The following is a 25,675-nucleotide window of genomic DNA, read 5'->3' on the forward strand; positions in this document are numbered from 1 at the left end:
TCTCCTAATGACCTAGTATGGAATTGTAATAGGTACATATGGACAGTTCTGTAGGTGGCACAATATCCTTCGGAAAAGTTACCCATGAACTTACTGTCACGGTAATATACCCCAACACGCAGGAATAGTTCACAGTCAAGAGACAAGAAACAGTGTTCGTCTTACCGGACCTTAGAATGGCCGGACTAGGACGAGAGAAAGACAGAGTCAGAACAAGCCGAGGTCAAGGGAACAGAGAGACAGCGAAACGTAGAACAAGCCGAGGACTGGTACACAGAGGACAAAACAGCGGATAAGCAAGCAAGGATAAGGAGAGAGCGGAGTCAGGAACAAAGCCAAGGTCAAGCACCAAAAAACCAACTGAACGATACAAGCACTAAAGGGAACTGGACAGAAACCACGATAGGGCAAGGAGCAAGGGGAAACAGGTGAGTATAAAAACCCTAAGGTTCACTTTGATTGGCTCCTGTCATATCCACGCCCCCAAAAACGTGGGTGAATGGGGAATGTGGCCTGACAGGGGCCAATGGGAGACTGATTCTAATTTAGTCTCCCACTGTCCCTTTAAGAGCGCGCCCGAGACGCGCGGCGCGCTCTTAGTGTCGGGCGGGACATGTGACCGCTTCTCGCGGTCACTGCCCGCCTGACTGATCCCATCGTTGGCTGAGCCGCGCGCGGCGAGAAGGGAGGACCCCGGCCGGCCCCTGGAGAGGGTAAGTACCGCTACAGTACCCCCCCTGAAGACACGCCCACCGGGCGGGGAGGAGCAGGCCTGGCAGGAAAACGAGCGTGGAAAGAACGCACAAGGCGAGGAGCGTGAACAGCGTCAGCGGAAATCCAACTGCGTTCCTCAGGCCCATAGCCCTTCCAATGTACCAGATATTGGAGGCGACCCCGAAGCAAGCGAGAGTCAATTACAGCCGCCACTTCAAACTCCTCATGGCCCTCCACCGAAACCGGAGGAGGAGGAGGGACATGCCGAGTAAAACGGTTGCACAGGAGGGGTTTTAACAAGGAGGTATGAAACACGTTAGGAATGCGTAGATTTTTTGGAAGATCCAATGCATACGAGACAGGATTAACCACATGCAAGATACGAAAAGGACCAATAAAACGAGGGGCCAACTTCATAGAAGGCACACGAAGACGAATATTGCGAGTAGAAAGCCAAACCCGGTCTCCCACCGCATAGGATGGAGCCGCCCTGCGATGCTTGTCAGCGTGAACCTTCTGGCGAGCAGCTGAGGCCACCAAAGAACACTGAACCTGCTCCCAAGTATTACGTAGACTAGCCAAATGTTCGTCCAGAGCTGGCATGCCCTGTAAGGAGAATGCAGCTGGAAGAACCACGGGATGCCGGCCATACACAACGTAAAAAGGGCTGTTACCGGAGGATTCATGAGCAGCATTATTACGGGCAAACTCAGCCCAAGGAAGCAGGTCAGCCCAATTGTTCTGATGGTGGGACACGAAACAGCGAAGATACTGCTCCAGAGATTGGTTGGCACGTTCAGCAGCTCCATTAGACTGGGGGTGGTAGGCTGAAGAAAACGAGAGGGAGATACCCATCTCAGCACAAAACGCTCTCCAGAATCTGGAAATAAACTGGCTACCCCTATCGGACACGATCGAAGTGGGGATACCATGCAACCGAAACACCTGCTCGGCAAAGATAGAGGCAAGTTCCTTGGATGATGGCAATTTGACAAGAGACACAAAATGAGCCATCTTAGAAAAACGATCCACAATCATCAGGATGACAGTTTTACCATTAGAGGGAGGTAATTCAACAATAAAATCCATGGATATATTGGACCATGGCCTCTCGGGTATGGGCAACGGATGCAACAACCCACAGGGAACTCTGTGGGAGGACTTCATACTGGCACAAGTGCTACAGGCATTAACGTAATCGGTGACGTCCTTGCGCAAGGACGCCCACCAGAAATATCTAGAAACTGCTGAGACTGTCTTAGAAATACCAGGGTGTCCAGCAGTTCTAGTGTCATGATACAATGACAAGATGTCTCGTCTCTCTGGTAAATCAACGAATAGCTTATCAGCAGGCCTCTCCTCAGGAGCCAAGTTTTGTTTAGCCTGAATAGTCTGTAAGAGAGAAGACGAAATAGAAAGAACAGTAGTCGCTATTATTCTGTCAGGCGGAATGACAGGGGTAACATCGACCTCGAGTTTGTCAGTAGTCTCGAATTGTCTGGACAGAGCGTCAGCTTTAGTATTACGATCACCCGGTCTGTAAGTGATTATGTAATTAAAACGAGACAAAAACAGAGACCACCTGGCCTGCCTAGAAGACAATCTTTTTGCCTCACTAAGGTATGAGAGGTTTTTGTGATCCGTTAAAATGAGGATAGGATCCCTGGTACCCTCTAGCAGATGTCTCCATTCCTTGAGCGCCAAAATGATAGCAAGGAGTTCACGATTGCCTACATCATAATTCCTCTCTGCTTTGGACATCTGTCTGGAAAAGAAGCCACAAGGGTGTAACGGCTTTTCAGGTGAATCTCTTTGAGACAAGATAGCACCTACCCCTATCTCAGAAGCATCAACCTCGAGAATAAAGGGCAGTGAAGGGACAGGATGCTGTAAAACAGGAGCAGAGGCAAATGTAGCTTTCAAGAATTCAAAGGCCTCGAGTGCTTCTGGTTTCCAGACATGAGTATTACCATCCTTCTTGGTCATTCTGGTTATAGGCGCTACAATGGCAGAAAACCCTTTAATAAAACGCCTATAATAATTAGAGAACCCCAGAAAACGCTGAATGGCTTTCAAACCCTGGGGCAGAGGCCACTCCATAATGGCAGACAGTTTCTTGGGATCCATACGAAAACCCTTGGCAGAGATTATATAACCCAAGAATTGGACTTCAGATTGATCAAATGAACATTTTTCGAGTTTGCAATAGAGACCGTTAACCAGAAGAGTTCTCAACACTAATTTAACATGCATGTGATGAGTCTGTAAATCATTAGAATAAATTAATATGTCGTCCAAGTATACTATAACGAATGTATGTATAAATTGACGTAGGACATCATTAATAAATTCTTGAAAAACTGCTGGGGCGTTACAAAGACCAAAGGGCATCACTGTGTACTCGTAGTGACCACTCCTGGTATTGAAAGCAGTCTTCCACTCGTGATCCTTTTTGATACGTATGAGGTTGTAAGCACCCCTAAGGTCCAATTTAGTAAAAACTGTGGCCTGTTTAAGCCTATCAAAAAGTTCTGTGATCAAAGGTATGGGGTACGCATTTTTGACGGTGATTTTGTTAAGGCCCCTATAGTCAATACAAGGCCTTAATTCGCCATCTTTCTTAGACACAAAGAAGAACCCAGCCCCTGCCGGGGAAGAGGATCTTCTTATAAATCCCTTCTCAAGAGATTCCTTGATATATTCCTCCATAACCAGATTCTCCTGAGGAGATAAAGGATATATTCTCCCTTTGGGAGGCATCGTACCAGGTAATAAATTAATTGCACAATCGTAAGGCCTGTGAGGTGGCAATCTTTCAGCCTCCCTTTTATCAAAAACAGATTTAAGAGACAGGTACTGAGAGGGTATGACCGTAGGCACGGGGGGAATATGAGTAGAATTCAAAGGGGTGACTTTAACAACACAAGACTCTTGGCAAGAATCACTCCAAGAAACTATTTGTCCTGACTCCCAATCAATAGTGGGATTATGAGTACGTAACCAAGGATACCCTAACACGAGGTGAGAGGAAGGAGAAGTAATGATCTGAAACCGAATGGTCTCAGAGTGTAACACCCCTGTAGACATATGTAGGGGAACAGTCTCATGTGTGATAATAGGAGAGCATAATGGTCTACCATCTATGGCCTCAACGGCCAAGGGTGTCTCCTTCTCTCTGGTGGGTATGTTATTCTCCTTGACAAAACTGGAATCAATAAAGTTTTCGGCCGCTCCGGAATCAACCAGTGCTAGTATATTCCCTGCTATGCAGTTACTATCAAGGTGCAGGGAAACAGGAAGAAGTAGCTTATTAAGAGGCAAATCTGAGGACTGTGATGTCACACCCAAGGCCAGTCCTCTATACGGCCTTAGGTGCGAAAGTTTCCCGGACGCACGGGACATTCTTGTCTCATATGACCCCTCCTACCACAATAAAGACAAAGTCCCTCCTTTCTCCTATAAAGCTTTTCAGCGTCGGTAAGTTTAGCAACCCCTAACTGCATAGGTTCCTCCTCAGAACCTTTAGATCCCTCGGGAGTCTCAGCTCTAGGGGAGTTAAGGGGAACAAAATGTCTATTTCTGGACCTGGTATATAACCTGTCACGGATCCTGTTATCTATATCGATAAGATAGTCAATCAGGTCCTCCAGCGGTACAGGGAGGTCCTTAGCTGCTACCTCATCTAAGATAGTATCAGACAGACCTTCCATAAAGGCAGTAGTAAGGCCATTATTAGTCCAATCTACCTGTGAGGCAAGGGTCCGGAACTGAATAGCATAATCGGCTACAGATTTAGATCCTTGCTTTATTCTCATTAATGCCCTGGCGGCATTTTTTGACCTTTTAGTCGTGTCAAATGTTCTACGGAACGCTGTGAGGAAGCTATTAAAGTCGTGTACCATAGGCCCATTAGCCTCCCAAATCGGATTTGCCCATTCTAGCGCCTTATCCGTAAGCTGGTGCATAAGAAAACCCACCTTAGATCTGTCTGTGGGAAATGAACGTGGGTACATTTCGAAGTGGAATTCTACTTGATTAAGGAATCCCCTACATGTCTTAGCGTCCCCTCCATACCTAGGTGGCGGGGTTAGATGTGCAGAGGCATTAGACATATTAGCAGTGTCCGGTATAGGGTTTACAGGAGGCGTAGGTACAGGTACCGGAACAGATCTGGATAACAGTGTCTGGATGGCTTGAGCCATTTGATCCATACGGTGATCCTGTTCTGCGAATCTAGCCTCATGAGTGACCATCTGTTGACCTAAACCTGCGGGGTCCATGGCCCTATCGTAATGTCACGGTAATATACCCCAACACGCAGGAATAGTTCACAGTCAAGAGACAAGAAACAGTGTTCGTCTTACCGGACCTTAGAATGGCCGGACTAGGACGAGAGAAAGACAGAGTCAGAACAAGCCGAGGTCAAGGGAACAGAGAGACAGCGAAACGTAGAACAAGCCGAGGACTGGTACACAGAGGACAAAACAGCGGATAAGCAAGCAAGGATAAGGAGAGAGCGGAGTCAGGAACAAAGCCAAGGTCAAGCACCAAAAAACCAACTGAACGATACAAGCACTAAAGGGAACTGGACAGAAACCACGATAGGGCAAGGAGCAAGGGGAAACAGGTGAGTATAAAAACCCTAAGGTTCACTTTGATTGGCTCCTGTCATATCCACGCCCCCAAAAACGTGGGTGAATGGGGAATGTGGCCTGACAGGGGCCAATGGGAGACTGATTCTAATTTAGTCTCCCACTGTCCCTTTAAGAGCGCGCCCGAGACGCGCGGCGCGCTCTTAGTGTCGGGCGGGACATGTGACCGCTTCTCGCGGTCACTGCCCGCCTGACTGATCCCATCGTTGGCTGAGCCGCGCGCGGCGAGAAGGGAGGACCCCGGCCGGCCCCTGGAGAGGGTAAGTACCGCTACACTTACCAATTCCGCCATAATTGGCATAACAGGTGTAGTTTCCCTTATAGATCGTAACACCATCTGGGGGTTTGACATCCTTGATAAGGAGGGGATATTCTACTGTCCATGCTTTGCAGAGGGACCTGTTAAAATTGTAATGGTAGGCAAAAAGACTTAAGATGCAATTTTCTATTTCTAATGGCAAAGTCAAGGGCACGGTGCCGAGGTGAGGCCGGGCACCACCACACACATAGCATGCGGTTCTGTTATGCTTGTTGGCATTATATCTCATCCATTCCAACCATAAATTAACATCATTAAAACCTGTTTCAGCAGCCATGGTATCTTCAAAGGTGGGATTAGCAATGGCCATCATGTCTTTAAAGGACTGGATGTGTGGTTTTAATGGGTTTGGGACCATGTGGGTAGCCCCTTGCCACTCTGGAGAGTGGCACATATCCTTTAGGTAGAAGTGCCCCAATTCGTTATAGGAACCTTTCTTCCAATACATTCCCATTACATACTGGTCTGCATCCGTTGGACTGGGATGCTCTATGTTTAGAATTAATTTCATGGGTGTACCTCCTCCAGACTTCCTCAAAGTCATTCTTTGGAGGAGGGATCTACCATGGTCATCTACCTTAGATAAGGCACTTTTGGGCTTGTAACGCCAGGCAGGCCCAGCATTCCACCCTGCAGCCCCCCAATGGTTACAGTTATGCCCCCATTGTTTGTCAACTACACAAACATAGGGGTCTTTTACATGAGGTATATCTCTATAGATGGTTTGAATTTGTGACGTAGGGAATGGGCAGTCTACAATGTCACAATAGTCAAAAGTATATGTAGCCACACGGGTACATGAGGAATTGTACCAGAAGGTATACCCACTGGCATCTTTAGTAATGGCTACTTGTTGGGCCTTAATTAGGCTAATTAAGGTGATAATGTGCCAGGGGTACATGGTTGTGCGGTGTCTGCTTCCTCTGGGGCAAGTGTCTTCTTGCAATGGGAAGCGTGGATCCAATGTGGCCTGCCAGCCGACTTGACGGAGGTTGAAGTGATCAGGAGAACTTGGAATGGTCCGTCAAATCTTGGTTCCAGGGTGTGTTTCCGCACAAATCTCTTGACCAGGACTCAATCTCCGGGAAGCAGGCTGTGGGTACCCGTATCAAAATCGGGATCTGGAATTGAAGAGAAAACTTGGGCATGTATTTTGTTCAAAGCACTTGCAAGTTCAGTTACATAATCTACCAAAACATCAGTTTGAAGCTGAAGCTGTTGGCGGTAATAACAACCTAGTCTGGGTGCAGTCCCAAATAGAATCTCATATGGGGATAGTGAGTGCTTCCCTCTAGGTGTGTGTCTAACGCTGAATAAAGCTATTGACAAGCTTTCTGGCCAGGGCATCTTGGTTTCTTGTGACATCTTTAACATTCTAGCTTTTAGGGTACCATTCATGCGTTCCACTTTGCCACTGCTTTGTGGGTGGTAGGGGGTGTGGAAAGCTAGGGTCACCCCCAGAGCGGTCAAAATTTCTTTAGTCACTGTTGCTGTAAAAGCTGGGCCCTGGTCACTCTCAATAACTTCTGGGAGTCCAAATCTACATACAATATCTGCAAGTAGACGCTTTGCTGTTGTCTTGGCAGTGATATTGGCTACTGGATAGGCTTCTGGCCATCCTGAAAACATATCCACTATCACTAGTGCATATTCATGGGGACCCCTCTTTGGCATTTGTATGTGGTCAATCTGAATTCTCTGGAATGGGTTAATAGGCTTAGCCAGGTGTTTCAAGGGCACTTTGGTTGGTTTCCCTGGGTTGCATTTTGCGCAAATGACACAGGCCTTGCAAAAGTTGTTGACCAGTGTAGTAATTCCAGGTGCTTCATAATACTTCTGTATGAGGGCAGCCATTAGGTCTTTTGACAGATGTGCAGGTCCATGTGCCCATTGGACTACTGCTGGATATAAATTCTTAGGGAGGCAGAATCTAAGATTGTTGTAGTATACTCCATCTTTTAGGACTGCTCCTTTCTTCTTCCATTTCTGTATTTCCTCAGGGGCAATTGCAGCTTGCTGTTCCCGTAGGATTCTTAGGTCAGTAGGAAGAGTCTGCAAGGTAAAAATAGGAATTTCTTCGTGTCCGGACACTCCTTCATCCACTTCCTGCAATTCTCTTGCTGCTTGCTTAGCGGCCTGATCAGCTAAATGGTTGTCCTTTGCTTCATCTGTATCCAATTTCCCGTGTGCCTTCACTTTCAAAATGGCCACTTCTTCTGGGAGTAGGAGGGCATCCATTAGTTCCTTGATTGCAGAACTGTGTTTGACTGGCGTACCGGCAGTGGTAAGAAATCCTCTTGTTTTCCAAATTAATCCGAAGTCATGTGCCACGCCCAATGCATATCTTGAATCAGTGTAGATGTTGGTGCGCTTTCCTTCAGAGATCTTGCACGCTGAAGTCAGGGCTTGCAATTCGGCTTCTTGTGCAGACATTGTTGGTGGTAAAGATGATGACTTGATAATTTCATTTGTTGTGGTTACGGCATATCCTGTGTGGTATTTTCCTTCTTCATCAGCATACCTTGAACCGTCCACAAACAGAGTGAGATCAGGATCTACTAGTGGATCCTCATGCACGGTTGGTAGATGTGTTGTCTCCATTTTCATCTGTTCAAAGCAGTCATGAGGTGTCTCTGGGTCATAGTCATTTACTATGACCAGATCTTGAAATTCATTTTCCAGGAAGTGGCGTGGCCATGCTTCTAGATGGTCAGTTACTGGGTATTTGACAACGCCATTTTCCTGTAGCTGTGATTCATTCATGGTGGCCCATAATTTTGCCATGGGCCCAAGATCATTCCATGATCTTGTCTTTAACTTGGTGACAGGGACATGTGGAATGGCAATGTCCCAATGACGATACAAATGTTTGAGTTCAGAAGGTAGATGAATCAAGACCATACTGTTGCCTTCAGAGTCACAGTAGAAGTCTTGTGAAGTAAGTTTCACCTCTACCAGATGATAGAGCTCATCTTCATAGCAAAGTTCAGGAGTGATGTTTGGCTTGTACCACATGGTACAGAAGGCATATCCTGCCCCATCACAGAGAGGTGTTTGTCCGTCATAGAAGGATAAATTGGGATGCATCTTCTTGATGGTGCCAGCAAGAAGGAAAATATAGGTTTCATCCATGATAAACCCATAGTATATACCCCCCTCAGGAAGTAGGAGAAGGGTGGACGGATTGAGAACCTGACATCTTTGAAGGGTGATGTTGTCAGGTAACAGGAGATGACATTGAAGACGGAGGTGTCTGGCAGGAGAGACATGCTTGAGTTGTACTTGGTTGATGATGGCAGAAATGTCATGAGGGGCCAAAACAACTAGAGGGTGGCCAAGGACCAGGTCTGCAGTTCTTTCAATTAGTTCTCTGGCTGCAAAAACGGCCCGAAGGCAAGAAGGGATTCCCCTGGCCACAAGATCCAGTTGGAAGGAGAAAAATCCAATAGGCCTTTGTCGTCCTCTAGATTCATGTGCTTGGGTAAGAACTCCTGTAGCATGGCCCTGTCTTTCAGAGACAAATAACTTGAAGGGTTTGGTATAGTCTGGTAGGCCAAGGGCAGGAGCAGATGCAATAGCACGTTTTAGAGTGCAGAAGTTGTCATGGGCTTCTATGGTCAAGCAGAATGGGTCTGATTTGAGGGTATCATAGAGTGGTTGCATGAGCAGAGAAGCTTCTGGGATCCAGGCACGGCAGTAAGAAATGAGGCCTAGAAAGGCATGTAGAGACTTTGAAGTCCTTGGAGGTGGAATATCCAGTACTGCTCTGACTCGGTCACGGGTGAGATGTCTAGTACCCTGAGATAGGCAATGGCCAAGGAAGATAACAGTAGGTTGACAGAATTGAAGCTTGAGACGTGAAGCTTTACATCCTTGTTCTGCTAAATAGCAAAGGAGATTAATTGAGCATTCTTCTGTTGTGGGTATGTCATCTCCACAGAGCAGCAAATCATCCACATATTGAAGCAAGACAACCTCTGGATGGTCAGATTGCCATGGCTCAAGAATAGAACACATGGCCTTTGCAAATTGACTTGGAGAATTTTGTGCCCCTTGGGGCATGACAGTCCATGTGTACTGTTGTTTTTCATGTGTGAAGGCAAACAGGTATTGACAGACTGGATCCAGGGGTACACTGAAGAAGGCATTGGCCAGATCAATGACTGTGAAGTACTTTGCAGAAGGTGGAACTCCAGAGAGAAGAGTGTGTGGGTTTGGCACAATAGGGGTGTCCAGGACTGTTGCTTCATTCACTGCACGGAGATCCTGGACCATTCTGTACTTCTCTGGTTCTCCTTTGGGTGTCTTTTTCTTCACAGGAAACAGCGGGGTGTTGCATGGTGATTCACATTTGACAAGAGCACCCTTATCCAGGAGTGCTTGGATTTGAATGGTGATAGCTGCAGCTTGTGCTGGTTTCAAAGCGTACTGTGATTTCCTTGGTAACTTTGCTCCTGGAATGAGCTTTACCACCACAGGTGGAACCTTTAGATGACCTATGTCCTCTGGGCCTGAGGACCACAGTTTTGCAGGAGCATCTGTCTTTAATGAATCAGGAAAATTAGACCTCAGTTCTTTTGCATCCCCATGGGGTTGTTCTAAATGGAGCATCAGAGGCAGGGAGCACAAGGCTGAGGTGTCAGAAACAGATAGAGGGGTAGATAATTCTACTTGTCCATCTGGAGTGAAGATGATAGATGCAGAGGCGGCTCTAGACTTTATGAGGCCTTAGGCGAAACGCAAACATGAGGCCCCACTAACAAAAAAGTGTCACATATACACATTGATGCACTGTCTACCTGTGTATGTGCCTGAGAGTGTGTCTGACAGAGAGTATCCTTGTGTGTGCGAATGTATGTCTCTGTGAGCATGTTTGCGTTTTTGTCTGAGACCCTATTTGTATGGGGTAGCTGATGGTGAGAGGGAGCGGGGGGTGTGATGGTGAGAGGGAGCGGGGGTGTGATGGTGAGAGGGAGCGGGGGGTGTGATGGTGAAAGGGAGCAGGGGGTTGATGGTAATGTGAGAGGGAGCGGGGGTGATGGTAATGTGAGAGGGAGCGGGGGTGATGGTAATGTGAGAGGGAGCGGGGGTGATGGTAATGTGAGAGTGAGAGGGGGTAATGTGAGAGTGAGAGGGGGTAATGTGAGAGTGGGGGGCTAATGTGAGAGTGGGGGCTAATGTGAGAGTGGGGGCTAATGTGAGAGTGGGGGGCTAATGTGAGAGTGGGGGGGCTAATGTGAGAGTGGGGGGCTAATGTGAGAGTGGGGGGCTAATGTGAGAGTGGGGGGCTAATGTGAGAGTGGGGGGTAATGTGAGAGTGGGGGGGGGTAATGTGAGAGTGAGTAATGTGAGAGAGAGGGGGTAATGTGAGAGTGAGAGGGGGGTGATGTGAGAAGGAGGGGGTGATGGTGAGTGGGGGGAGGCTGAGGGTGGTGACGGAGGGTTATGCTGAGGGTGGTGATGCTGAGGGTGGTGGGGGGTAATGCTGAGGGTGGTGAGGGGCGATGCTGAGGGTGGTGAGGGGCGATGCTGAGGGTGGTGGGGGTGAGGCTGAGGGGGGTGATGCTGAGGGGGGTGATGCTGAGGGGGGTGATGTTGAGGGTGGTGGTGGGTGGTGAAGCTGAGGGTGGTGAGGGGTGATGCTGAGGGTGGTGGGAGGGTATGACCGTAGGCACGGGGGGTGGGAGGTTATGGGGGATGGTGAGGCTGAGGGTGGTGGGGGGTGAGGCTGAGGGTGAAGGGGTAATGGTGAGGGTGGTGGGGGTGAGGCTGAGGGTGGGGAGGGGTGATGGTGGTGGGGGGTGATGGTGACTGTGGTGGTGGGTGTAGCTGAGGGTGGTGGGGGTGAGGCTGAGGGTGGTGGGGGGTGATGGTGGGGAGGGGTGATGGTGAGGGTGGTGAGGGGTGATAGTGGTGGGGGGTGAAGCTGAGGGTGGTGATGGTGATGGTGGTGGGGGTGAGGCTGAGGGTGGTGGGGGGGTGATGGTGACGGTGGTGGCGGGTGAAGCTGAGGGTGGTGGGGGTGAGGGTGGGGAGGGGTGATGGTGGGGAGGGGTGATGGTGAGGGTGGTGGGGGGTGATGGGGGTGAGGCTGAGGGTGGTGGGGGTGATGGTGGTGGGGGGTGAGGCTGAGGGTGGTGGGGGTGATGGTGGGGGTGGGGGGTGAGGCTGAGGGTGGTGGGGGTGATGGTGGTGGTGGTGGTGAGGCTGAGGGTGGTGGGGGTGATGGTGGTGGGGGGTGAAGCCGAGGGTGGTGGGGGGTGATGGTGGTGGGGGTGATGGTGGTGGGGGGTGAAGCTGAGGGTGGTGGGGGGTGATGGTGGGGGGTGAGGCTGAGGGTGGTGGGAGTGATGGTGGTGGGGGGTGAAGCTGAGGGTGGTGGGGGTGATGGTGGTAGTGTGGGTGAGGCTGAGGGTGGTGGGGTGATGGTGGTAGTGGGGGTGAGGCTGAGGGTGGTGGGGGTGATGGTGGGTGAGGCTGAGGGTGGGGAGGGGTGATGGTGGTGGGGGTGAGGCTGAGGGTGGTGGGGGTGATGGTGGTGGGGGGTGAAGCTGAGGGTGGTGGGGGTGATGGTGGGTGAGGCTGAGGGTGGGGAGGGGTGATGGTGGGGGGTGAGGCTGAGGGTGGTGGGAGTGATGGTGGTGGGGGGTGAAGCTGAGGGTGGTGGGGGTGATGGTGGTAGTGTGGGTGAGGCTGAGGGTGGTGGGGTGATGGTGGTAGTGGGGGTGAGGCTGAGGGTGGTGGGGGTGATGGTGGGTGAGGCTGAGGGTGGGGAGGGGTGATGGTGGTGGGGGTGAGGCTGAGGGTGGTGGGGGTGATGGTGGTGGGGGGTGAAGCTGAGGGTGGTGGGGGTGATGGTGGGTGAGGCTGAGGGTGGGGAGGGGTGATGGTGGTGGGGGTGAGGGTGGTGGGGGTGATGGTGGTGGGGGGTGAAGCTGAGGGTGGTGGGGGGTGATGGTGGTGGTGGGGGGTGAGGCTGAGGGTGGTGGGGGTGAAGGTGGTGGGGGTGAGGCTGAGGGTGGTGGGGGTGATGGTGGTGGTGGGGGGTGAGGCTGAGGGTGGTGGGGGTGAAGGTGGTGGGGGTGAGGCTGAGGGTGGTGGGGGTGATGGTGGTGGGGGTGAAGCTGAGGGTGGTGGGGGTGATGGTGGGGGGGTGAGGCTGAGGGTGGTGGGGGTGATGGTGGTGGGGGGTGAAGCTGAGGGTGGTGGGGGGGTGAGGCTGAGGGTGGTGGGAGTGATGGTGGTGGGGGTGAGGCTTAGGATGGTGGGGGTGATGGTGGTGGGGGGTGGTGAGGCTGAGGGTGGTGGGGGTGATGGTGGTGGTAAGGGGTGAGGCTGAGGGTGGTGGGGGTGATGGTGGTGGGGGTGAAGCTGAGGGTGGTGGGGGTGAGGCTGAGGGTGGTGGGGGGTGATGGTGGTAGTGGGGGTGATGGTGGGTGAGGCTGAGGGTGGTGAAGCTGGGGGTGAGCCTGAGGGTGGTGGGCGGTGATGGGGAGGGAGAGCCTACCTTTCCCTGGTGGTCCAGTGGGATCCCTGGTGGTCCGGTGGCCACTGCTCACGGTCTGCAGCTCCTCAGAGCTGCAGACCGTGTAATCTCGTGAAATTTCAGAGCGTTGCCGTGGTAACCCGCGGCAACGCTCTGATTGGCCAATTCTCGCGAGTCACATGGTCTGCAGCTCTGCACACTGCGGAGCTGCAGACCAGTGTCTGCGATGGTGGCCGGGCAGCCAGGAGGGGCCTCGCACCCGGCGGCATACCGGGCAAGCCGCCAGGCCCCCTCCTGGTGTCAGGTCCTCGGTCAGTGACCGAGGACCTGACACACTCTGCCAACAGGCGGCCGCCTTAACCGCCTAATTAGAGAGCCGCCTCTGGATAGATGCCTGCAGGCGTGAAAGAACATCAGCGCCTAACAGGTTAATGGGGCATGTGGAGGACACCACAAAACGAGCAAGCTCAAATCAAATCGAGCAAGATCAAATCCCAAATCTGAGAACACTTGAAACAGTCTTGCATGGAACCTTTCCACTGATTCTCCTTTTTCCTGCACAATATCAGTAAGGCCAGCAGCCTGATCTGCAAGTTTATCCTTAGCCCAGTCCTTTAGCTGATTGCAGAATGCTATTCCTGAAGAGTAATCAGTATCAGTCTCAAGTAAATTTGTGCTGAGGTGGCGGGCTATGCTAGGCCAGTATGCATCTCCGGCCTTAATGGCACAAATGCTTAGTAAATCACGCCATGCAGCGGAATAGGTTTTTTGAATCTGAACTATCCCTCGGTAAAAAGGCATTGGTTGCTTTTCTGGGTCAGGGAGTGATTTCATCAAAGCACTAGCCTGAGTGGGATTAAAAGAAACATATTTAGGAGGAGCCTGTTCTCCCCGGCCCATATGTCCGAAAGGATCATCGAGGGAACAGCGAGGCTGAGGCTCTATGGCATCCGGTGAGCCATGGTAACCATGAGAGCCAGCCTCTTCATACTCATCTTCGTATGTGACCTGGACCCCTCTGGGAAGTGGAGCCGCTTGAGGTGTCAGGACCGGGGGATATGAGGGGATCCCGGATGCCGGGGTGGCCAGTGGGTTATGAGCTCGCGGTGAGAAATCATTAGGAAGTACCGGCATTAGGGGTGCTGGATTACTGGGGGCCGCCATATTGGAGGCGTGAAAGGAAGCTGCGTTAGGGTCAAGAGAGGTAGTGGCGGCCATGTTGGATTTGGGCACATCCGGGGCAGACTGTATCGGGAAGGGCGTGAACGGGGCCTGGGGTGTGGCTAGGGAAGGGAAGAAGGGATTGTTTGGATAGGACAGGGCCACGGGATGGGGTAGGGGTATGGCCAGGCCATCTGGGCAGGGGCTAAGGCGGAACCTGGGAGGGCGAGATAGCTGGGCAGGGATTAGGAAGGGAGGTGGGATATCCGGGGTAGGGAAGTGAAGGTGGGGAGGCGGGAACTTGGGCTGCGGGAGGAGTAGGCAGAAGGGAGGACGGAGAGAGATTAGCAGAGGCAGGTGTAGTAGGAGGGACCGAAGCGGGTGTAGTAGGATGGTTAAAAGCAAGTGAGGAGGGGTTAGTGGACTGGGTGGATGCAAGTGGGAGGGTAGGATTATTGACGGAGAGTGAGCGTAGAGAAGGAATGACGGATGGAATAGCTGGATTAGGCAGGGAAGATAGTGCAGGGATGGCTGAGGGTGATGATAGTTGCAGGGATGATGGGGGGAGAATAAAGATCCATGAGAATTCAGGACTGGGCAAACAGGGGCGATGACGGGATGGGTGATGGGAGGGTTAGGGGTGGGGAACATGGGCAGCTGAATGTCACTCATTGCTGACTGAACCTTGGGAATGGACATCCCCTGGCCGCCATTTTGGGGCGCTGGCTGAGGGAATCCCCCAGCAACATAATTATTATGGTATACATACAGTTTCAAACCTTTGTGATCAATTTCTTCCTCAACCCAACCTTCCTGCTGAATAGCTCTTGCTACTCTGTACCAGGCTTCTGCTGTACGAAGCAAATCATTATCTGTAAGCTTGCCTTTCTTCTCTGTCAGTAATCTGCGCCAGCTCTCTGGCTGTAATCTACCACATAAAGGTACAGCAATTCTACACACTTTAGCAATCTTTTCAACTCCCTTAACCATCTCTTCACCCTCTCTGTCTTCAACTAGATCACACGCTAACCAGCCCTTACTGGGCTTATCTAACCCCTGTCCCATTCCCCCTATAAATGGCGTCCCAGATATAGAGGAAGAAAATGAAACAGAGTGTATACAATGCTCGACTGCCACGTAAGGGTGGGTCCCTACGTGCGTCTTCCCAAAACGTAGACTAGTCACTTATTCCGCCTACCCGAGGTAGCCACGGATTGGAGCGAGGTGAGAAGTGTGTGACCAATCACTTCTCTCACAAAGAGAAATAGGAGGGGAAAGTGTAAATAACACAGGAAGTAGAGTAAAAGTAAAAAGTGAAAGTAGAGACAGACACAGGAGTTTGAATGACTCCCAATTAAGACAACATTTCAATTGAAATACAGTGCATGCATCACAGTTCAAATAAATTCAACAGTAATCCCTTTCCTTTACTCATGTGGCCAAAACCACCTCCCTCAACCTCGTAGTGTCCCCGCTCGGAGAACGATTTTCGTAAGTCTCACTACCTGCGGCGACGGAAAACAGCTAACACCGGCCCGAGTTCTGTACGCCTCCCCCGTTAAAGTGGACCGGTACCCGTGACCACCACTTCCCTCACTCCCGTAGTGCCGCTACGGACCCACCCGTAAGTCTCACTACCACGTGGTGATGGAGACAGCAATGCCTGCCCGAATCCACGCGCCACAAATAAAATTGGAATGCCACCAGCCTCAGCGCTCGAGGCTGGAGGGTACCACCTCTCTGCAAGCAGAGCAATGTGCACAATGAGGCTAGCTAGGCTATCAAAGTGACACCAAAGGAACCCCCAGGAAGCTATGAGTCTACACAAACCTCCACAGATCCCTCACCCCCCTTTTTCCTTACTGCCGCAGCTACCCGGCACCTAAAAGAGGGAAACAGGCAAAAGAAGACCCCCAGGAAAACTTCCACAGGTCCACCCCCCTTTTTCCTTACAGCCACAGCCACATGGCTCCTAAAAGGGGTAAACAGGCAACAGAGGACCCCCAGGAAAACTTCCACAGGTCCACCCCCCTTTTCCCTAAAAGGGGTAAACAGGCAAACACTCTACCCGGGCACTTAAGCTAAAGACAGACCAATACAAACACACCCAGGCAACAGATAGGCAAAATGCAGGTAAACAGGTGGGTAACAATAAGGCCCCGGGCAAGTTATTACCTGACTTTGATGTCCTCCCGGCAGCAGTCGCAGACACTGGGACGGGTCAATCAAAGGGGCTGGAACATACCGGCTAGGCTCTGCAGTAGTCTCTACCGTGTACTGGGAGGGGATCAGTCTCCTTTCCTTCCCCCAGGATTCCTCCGTCCAGCGTCTTCTAGGACGGCTGACCGGCCAAAGGCCATAACCCGGAGCCCCACGTTGGATGCGCCAAATTGATATAGATTATTTTAAGCAAACAAATAAGTTTGAATGTCTATCTGTTCCTGTCCAAATTTGAGATGATTAAATTGCGTATACGCAGAAGTAAATTCACACTGACACACGGAGTTCAGGTTAAAAGAACTTTGAGAAAATTTAATGGCATCTGGTTAAAAAGCGGGCTCGCAGACCCTTATAAGAGCAATATTACATCATCATAGAATATCAAGATAACAACAAATAAACATCATTAATTGGGTTAGGTGTTAAGTGGCTATGTCAATACCCACCCATCAATATTATTAATTGGCTTAAGTACTAAGTGGCCGGCTAAATGTCCTCCCACCGAGAGGTGGCGTCATCTTGGACACGGGAGTGGACACGATGGCTCAGACGCCATCTTGCTAGCACGAGGCTTCACTCGATGGGAGGGGGGCTTTAGGCGCCATTTTGAGTAGTTAGTGCTGTTAGACTCGAGGTCAGGTTCAAGGCTTTTTTAGTGAATGGACATTTCATTAGTACAGTTCTCATGATCTAACTATGGCATACAATGTTTCATATTACAGGAACTTGACAGGTGTATAGTCGCCATTTGGGCAGTCGGAATCCAGGACAAACCACCCCCATAACCTAACCCAATAACACACGGACACTAAGTATTATGGGGAAATTTGTCCACAGCTTTATTAACCAATAATTATAATAATAATAATAATCATAATAATAATAATAATAATAACAATAATAAATTAACATATTAAACATGGGTCATTGCCCCCCATACTCCGCCCCCTCGCATCCTGTTCCTTCGGCTACCATACAAAAGGCAATGACCCCCATATAATAACACCTATACATATTTATAACATATTTATAACATACACCAACATTCCAAAGTGCCAACCATCCATTAACCACGGCAGGGGTATACCCGGATACCCCTGCCCCACCAGGTTCTGAGTCACCTCCAGGACTCGAAACCTCTCAACCACCGATGACCACAATCTGTTTATTCCACCTCACGTTCATCCAGGGGAGCCTATTTCCTCTCCTTCGGCTCCCCGTCCCGCCGCTGTGAAAGAAACGGGTTAAATAAACACATAACAAACAAAGGGAGGGTGGGTGGGACAAACTCAACCAGGTAGAAAGTTAGAATGACTCACCTAAAATGGCTGCTCATTTAAATAGCCAATCCTACTTACCCATAATCCAACCCTTGCTTACTTCCTCCTAAGCCCGCCTCCTAACCCCTGTCAAGGCCTTTTTCCGCTTAGCTGCGCTCTAGCTACATGGGGCTACATGACAATTCCGGTGTTACTCATATCCTTCTAGAAAATATATTCTCTTTCTAATATTCTAAATGCTGTTAGGAAAATCTGTCATATAATGAAGTTAATGGAGTTAATGGGGAAATTTAATAAAGGTTTTAATAGTTCTATAACATCTGCGAGTATCTATTATCATCAGTGTTTCTGTCTGTATCTATTATCATCTGAGTGTGTCTGTGTGTATGTAATATTATCTCTGTGTGTATCTAATATCATCATTGTGTCTGTGTGTATATAATAGTATCTGTGTGTGTCTGTGTGTATCTAATATCTGTGTGGGTCTCTGTAGGATTATCTGTCTGTGAGTATATGTCTATGTGTATCTAGGACTAGTGACAGAGGTTTTTAAATGATTAGCTTTACTTAGGAGTAGATATGCTAATTTGAGAATGTAATAGTGTTCAGTATATATAGATGAATACGTTGAGTGAATCTGTGCTGTTAGTCTAAACCCTTTCTTTGTATCTCTTGTCCGCCCAGAGCTCTGGACAATTCATTGGAGAGGAGGTGGAAGATGGAATTATCTACAACATCTCCGAACGTGAAGTGCGATTTGGCCCTAACAAGGGCAAGCCATTGTGGGTAAGCAACTTTCTGTCTTCCATGAACACTGTAGAAGGTGGGCTTGCTGGACATTGTGATGCCGCAGTGAAGACGATAGTGGAAACATGTATTTTGTTATCAGGATAAAAGCAGGGTTATTCACTAATGTGTGAATTGTCTGGAATTCGATGTGAATTTAAAGTAAGAGTAGATCACTGGAGTCCAGACCATTTCTCAATAAGGTTGCCGTGGTATCCACCTGGCCATGCTGTACACGTGCATACTTCTGTACTTTCACACATTAAACGCATACCTTTCCATTTTACTTATATCATTTCAAATTCAGTTAATCTACGCTGTGGAATATGTTGGAGCTATATCAATAATACATAAATCGGCTTAAGCATTTTACCAATGATCAAAAAAGCTATTTTAACTTGAATCATAGTCTGAATTCACACTGATATAAAGAAATAATGTCCCTGATTTTTTGTGACTAACTTTACGTCTTTAGTGATTTTGAAGGAAACAAAAACCCCTCAGAATTCTGCGTTGACAATAATTGTGCTATACTGCCTGTGCGTTATTTTTACAGGTATTATCCCAGAACACAGTTTTCTGGCCCTCGGAGACCAGATTTGGACAACCCTTCTTCTACCTTGACACTGATAATCGATGTTACCTACTTGATACATTTTTGGAACACAAGTGACATAACATATAACACGGCTAAGTATGCATACAGTTAACATGCATGCTCATATATGTTGTGAAAAGGTTTCTTGTGGTCTGTTGCTTTGTGCCAAAGATCTTTGTGCCAAATAACAATTAAATCATTAACAATACTGTAGCCCCATGTAGCCAAAGCGCAGCTTAAGCGGAACAGGGCCTTGACAGGGGTTAGGAGGCGGGCCCAGGAGGAACAGACAGGACAGGTGGGTTATGGGATATGTGGGTTTGGCTATTTAAGGGAGGAGCCATTTTGTAAGGTTCACTTCTAATTTCCTATCCGGTTCAGTTTGTGTGCATCCCGGTGCTCTCTATACTTTCTGGGTAGGGTTTCTTTTTGTCTCCTCTGCAGGGCCATGGATATCGTGGAGAAGCTTCTGGAGGGGATCAGGACAGCGGCGCGGCAACAAGGAGCGGATTGGGTGCAGGCCCAGCTGGGCCCGGTCCTTGCTGCGGCGGCAGGACAGGAGGCCGGAGACTCACGCCCGGCGAGGGCCAGGAGGCCCCCGAGGCGTTTGAGCCCGGGAGGAGAACCGGAGGTCGGTGGCACGGGAGTGCAAGAGACAGCCAGTGGAAGTCGTAGCAGGCCCAGGAGCTGCCTGGTTGAGGCTCTGCCTCCCAGTGTGCGGCCGGGGCTTCGGCGTGGTGAGTCGAGACGGGCGGCTGCCCTGGACATCGCTGCACCAACCCCTAACACGGATGGGGCCGTGCGCGGAGCAGGATCCAAGATGGCGGCCGGACGGCCTGGTGCGGGGCCTGGCGGGGCGGGGTCTCGGCCCGGGAGGGCACCCCCATCGGTCTTGGCGGTGGACTGCAGCACGCTACTGGGACGGTCCACGACGGGCCCAACGTACAGCAGGCAAGTGCAGGGGCCCCCTCCGGGGGTCCCCTTGGCGTGATGGGCAGGCGGGGAGTGAGGCCCGATTCCAGGGAGCGGGCGGACGGGGGGGCGGGTAGGCGAGCGGCCCAAGGGGAGCAGGGGTCGGGCGGAGGGCCCCTGGGGGGGTGCGGGATGCTGCGAAGGGGTCCCGCGGAGTGCAGACTGGGCGGGCTTCCGTGGGGGAGGATGGGGGGTCCCTCGGTAGTTCTCTTGCGGGGCGGAAGGTAGTGCCTGCGGGTTCGATGGATGTTAGGAGGGTGGTAGAGGGTAAGGGGAAAGGAAAGGCTCCGAGGTCCGGTCGGTCGGGGATACCTGTCTCGGGGAGCGGGGTGTCACCATCCGCGTCCGTGGAGGGCCCCGGGGGAGGTGCCCCTGGTCCGGGTTCCGTAGGTGTAGTGGTAGGTCGGGCTGCAGCGGGGTTGGGGCGCGGGGCGGGAAGCGGGGAGGGTGGGTCTAGTTCGGAGTCGGGTAGTGCTAGCCCCTCGCCGGTTAGGGCCCCCAGGACACGCAGACGGAGGCCCCGGCGCAGGCGCGCAATGTCAGGGAGTTCGGCAGGGTCCGGGTCCCCCAGGTTGCCTCAACGGGGGTTGGCATCCAAAGGCGATGGTAGGAGTCGTAGTCCACGTGGCAGGGCTCTCAGGGCCTTTGGGGCGCGACGGCGGGAGGATACCCGGCGGGAGGCTTTGGCGGTTAGCAGGCGCTCCCCGGTTCGGGACGGGAAGGTGGTGGGGGAACAGTACGCCTTGCCCAGGACTTCTTCTCCTCTTTCCAGGTCCCGGAGTCGCTCCTCATCTGATTTTTCCAGGCACCGGGTGGGATCCCTGGTTGGCGGGACATCGGCGGATGGCGTTCATCCTGGACGAGCAGTGACGGACTGCGCAGCCCCGGGTGTCATCGGCCCCAGGGGCTTGGCCGGTGAGTCTATTGAATCGCTACAGTCCAGTGCACTAGTACAAACACTGCAGTCACTACTCCACTCACTGGGGGCGGGGGGTGGCACACAAGGTAGCGTAGGGCAGGTGTCTGCTACTTGGACGGCATATGGGAGGCATACCGCACCTATGGCGGATTGGCATGGTGGCGGTATGATGAGCAGTTCCGGCAGCGGCTGGCGGCGAATCCGGGCATGCGGTGGGACCAGATGGACCTGCCTCTCTGGATGAAGCTCATGATGGCGCAGAAGGCGCAGCCCTTTCAGCACGCGGCTGGCGCTAAGGGTCAGTCCTCCTCGTCGGCCGCCTCGCAGAAGGGCTTATGCTGGCTCTTTAATGAGGGCCAGTGCAAGTGGGGCGCAGCCTGCCGCTTCAAGCACGAGTGCTCGGGCTGCGGTGGGGCTCATGGGCTCCAACGTTGTTTCAAGAAAGGGAAGTCCGGGGGGACGGGAGCCTCTGCCGCGGTTGGCGGCGGAGGGTCTCCCACTGCCTCGGGGGCTAACCCCAGTGAAATTAGACGCGATGGAGCCCTGGCTAAACCGCTACGGTAACAGGGCAGACGCGGAGCTGCTTAGAGCGGGGTTTGGGCAAGGGTTTGTCATTCCGTTTCGGGAGAGGGGTGGCACTGCGTGCCCTCATAATCTCAAGTCCGTGGTGGAGTTTCCAGAGGTGGTTCGGGAGAAGTTGGACAAGGAGGTGCGGTTGGGTAGGATGGCGGGGCCTTTTGTGGCCCCGCCACTGGAGGGCCTTCGGGTCTCTCCCCTCGGGGTGGTCCCCAAGAAAGAAACAGGGAAGTTTCGGCTCATCTTTCCTATCCTAAAGGGGAGTCGGTGAACGACGACATTGACAGGGACCTATGCTCGGTCTCTTACGCATCATTTGACCAGGCGGTCGAGCTGGTGAAGAGAGCCGGGCGTGGTGCGTTGATGGCCAAGGTGGACATCGAGGCTGCTTTTAGGTTGCTTCCGGTGCACCCGGCGTGTCACCACCTGTTAGGGTGCTTCTTTGAGGGGGGCTACTTTGTGGATTTGTGCCTTCCCATGGGGTGTTCCATTTCGTGCTCTTACTTTGAGAAGTTTAGTTCATTTCTCGAGTGGGTGGTGCGGACGGAAGCGGGAGATAAAGCGGTGGTGCACTATCTGGATGATTTCCTGTGTGTGGGGCCGGCCGGATCTCCCGCGTGCCAGCACTTGTTAGGTACCATTCAATGGGTGGCGGGCTGCTTTGGGGTGCCGCTGGCGGCGGATAAAACTGAGGGCCCGACTGAGTGCCTTAGTTTCCTGGGTCTGGAGATAGATTCAGTGCGGGGGGAATGTCGGCTGCCGCTGGCAAAGCTGGAAGGTTTGCGCGGCGTGGTGGCAGAGGTGCGTCGGGCACGGAAAGTGACCCTGCGCCGACTGCAGTCATTGGTCGGCATGCTCAATTTCGCCTGTAGGGTGATACCCATGGGTAGGGTGTTTAGCCGCAGCTTATCGGCGGCTACCGCGGGGATTAGGTCCCCTCACCATTTCATCCGGGTATCTTCGTCCATGCGGGCGGACTTGGGGGTGTGGGATACCTTCCTCAGGGACTTTAACGGGACGGTGTTCTTTCGGCAAGGGGGCGTGTCGACAGCTGAGCTGGAGCTGTACACCGACGCGTCGGGTAGCGTGGGTTTTGGGGCCTACTTCAGCGGGAGCTGGTGTGCAGAAAAATGGCCGGAGGCATGGGGGCAGAGCCCCCTCATGCGTAACCTGGCGTTTCTGGAGCTGTTCCCACTGGTGGTGGCGTTGGCGCTGTGGGGGGACCGGTTGAGGGACAGGAAAGTGGTTTTCTTCTCGGACAACATGTCCGTGGTGCACGCGGTTAATAATCAGTCTGCAGCATCGAGGCCGGTGGTGACTCTGCTGCGGCGCTTTGTTTTGTTGTGCATGTCCCTGAATGTGGTTTTTCGCGCGCGCCATGTGCCTGGGTACTTGAACGAGGTGGCTGACGCTCTGTCTCGTTTTCAGTGGTCCCGGTTTCGAACGATGGCCCCGGAGGCCCAGGACAGGGGTCAGCCGTGCCCGATCGAGATGTGGCAGCTAGGAGCGTCCTGCTTGGCGGACTCGTGAAGGCTTCGCTGGCACCGGCCACATGGGCCGCATACAGTAAGGTCTGGAGTTCATGGGAACGTTCCTGGGGTGGGCTGGGCCGAGGGGTACGAGGGGAGCCGCCTCTGGATGCCTTCTTGTGGTTTACCTTTCAATTACTGGCGGGGGGCGCCTCCCCGGCGGTGATTGACAGGAACATGGCTGCAATGGCGTTCTGGTTCAAGCTCCATGGGGGAGCGGACCTTACCAAGGCGTTTATCGTCCGGCAAGCACTCAAAGGGTACCGGAGGGCTCGGAGGGCCCCCGACGCTAGGCGCCCGGTGTCGGTGCATGTGCTGGAAGGGCTTGTTCAGGCGCTGCCCACCATTTGTTTCAATGCATTTGAGGTGTCGTTATTCCGTGTGGCATTTCTTTTGGCTTTCTTTGGGGCGTTCCGCGTCGGGGAGTTGGTGAGCAACACCCGGGCGGCCACGGGGGGCATACAGGTGTCTGGGGTACGGATACTGGATGGGAAGCTGGTAGTGCACTTGGCTAGGTCCAAGACGGATGTGGAAGGTAAGGGCCGGGACGTTACGCTGGGGGCCCTGCCGGGCTCGGCACTGTGCCCGGTAGCTGCGGTATCGGAGTATCTGGATCAGAGGCCCGCGGTTGGCGGGTCCCTGTTGGTCCACGCGGATGGCTCGTCGCTCTCTCGCTTCCAATTTCGGAAAGTTTTCAGCCTGGGTCTGGGTCGGATGGGATTGGATGCCGGCACATACGGTACCCACTCCTTTCGTATTGGGGCGGCCACGGAGGCCACACGTCTAGGTTTGGGGGATGAGGTAGTCAAGCGGATTGGGAGATGGGAATCTGTTAGGTTCCGCTCATATGTACGCTTGGGTTTGTTGGAACACTAAGGGGCATTGGGGCGGCCTGGGGGGTACGGGTGGTTTTATCCTGTGTTTTTCTTTCTTCCCCAGGCCGGGTCGCTTGGATCGTGGGTCATTCCTTCATTTTCTGGGCCGAACGGAGGGCTGCAGCTCGAGCTCAAGGCCAGCAGCTGGGCTTTCCGGAGGACCAGCTCGTAGTGCGCTGGTGGGGGTATCGGGGCTTCTGCTGGGGGGACGTATGCAGGGCAATATTTGGTATGGTCGCAGGCGGGGCGCGGCCGGATATGCTAGTTTTACATGCAGGCGGTAATGACCTGGGCCTCACCCCGCAGCGGAGGCTGGTAAAATGGATGAAGCAGGATCTTAACCGGTTGGTTGATCTGCTTCCCGGGGTGATGCTGGTATGGTCTGAGATTGTTCCGAGGCAGCGGTGGCGTTACGCCCGGGACCCGGTAGCTATTGATAGATGCAGGGGTAAGGTGAACAGCCTGATGGCGAGTTTTGTCAGGAAACTGGGGGGAGTGGTGGTAAGGCACCAGGAACTGGAGGAGGGGTTGGACGGGTATTACCGCTCGGACGGTGTACACCTTTCGGCAGTGGGTTACGACCTGCTGAACTTGGGTCTGCAGGAAGGGATGCGGAGGGCGTTCCTTCTTCGGGGTGGCGGAGCTCAGACAGCTTAAGGGGTCAAGGTCTGAGCTTGTGGCGGGATAGGGAGCTGAGAGAGAGGACATAGGCTCCCTATGAGGAACGTGAGGAACATGGAAAAAATTGGAATTATGGTCAATGGTGGTTTCGAGTCCTGGAGGTGGCTCAGAACCTGGTGGGGCAGGGGTATCCGGGTATACCCCTGCCATGGTTACTTATGGTTGGCACTTGTTCGGTTCAAGTTGGCGAGGTTGGAAAATGTCGTTACATATTTGTATTTGTTATGTTGGGGGTCATTGCCCTCTATTAAAAAGAAGGATACGGATGAGAGGGGCGGAAGGTGGGGGCAATGACCCATGTTTATATGTTAACTTATTTAAAGCAATATTATCGTTATATATATTATAAATTATTTAATAAAGCTGTGGACAAATTTTCCCATATACCAGGTGTCAGTGTGTTATTGGGTTAGGTATGTGGGGGGGTTTTTGTCCAAGGTTCCGCCAGCCCATATGGCGACTATACACCGGTCATGTAGCCCCATGTAGCCAAAGCGCAGCTTAAGCGGAACAGGGCCTTGACAGGGGTTAGGAGGCGGGCCCAGGAGGAACAGACAGGACAGGTGGGTTATGGGATATGTGGGTTTGGCTATTTAAGGGAGGAGCCATTTTGTAAGGTTCACTTCTAATTTCCTACCCGGTTCAGTTTGTCCCGCCCACCCTCCCTATATATTTATGTTTAGATAAGGGTTTCCCGTTTTTTCACAGCGGCGGGATAGGGAGCTGAGAGAGAGGACATAGGCTCCCTATGAGGAACGTGAGGAACATGGAAAAAATTGGAATTATGGTCAATGGTGGTTTCGAGTCCTGGAGGTGGCTCAGAACCTGGTGGGGCAGGGGTATCCGGGTATACCCCTGCCATGGTTACTTATGGTTGGCACTTGTTCGGTTCAAGTTGGCGAGGTTG

General features: G+C 52.1%; 1 pseudogene; it reads left to right on the forward strand.

Annotated features, from left to right (window-relative positions):
• LOC134601876 (ral guanine nucleotide dissociation stimulator-like) overlaps nucleotides 1-25,675 on the forward strand; it is a 53,028-nt pseudogene that overhangs the window by 4,632 nt on the left and 22,721 nt on the right.

This window comes from Pelobates fuscus, chromosome 3, assembly GCF_036172605.1.
Source record: "Pelobates fuscus isolate aPelFus1 chromosome 3, aPelFus1.pri, whole genome shotgun sequence".
NCBI lineage: Eukaryota > Metazoa > Chordata > Amphibia > Anura > Pelobatidae > Pelobates > Pelobates fuscus.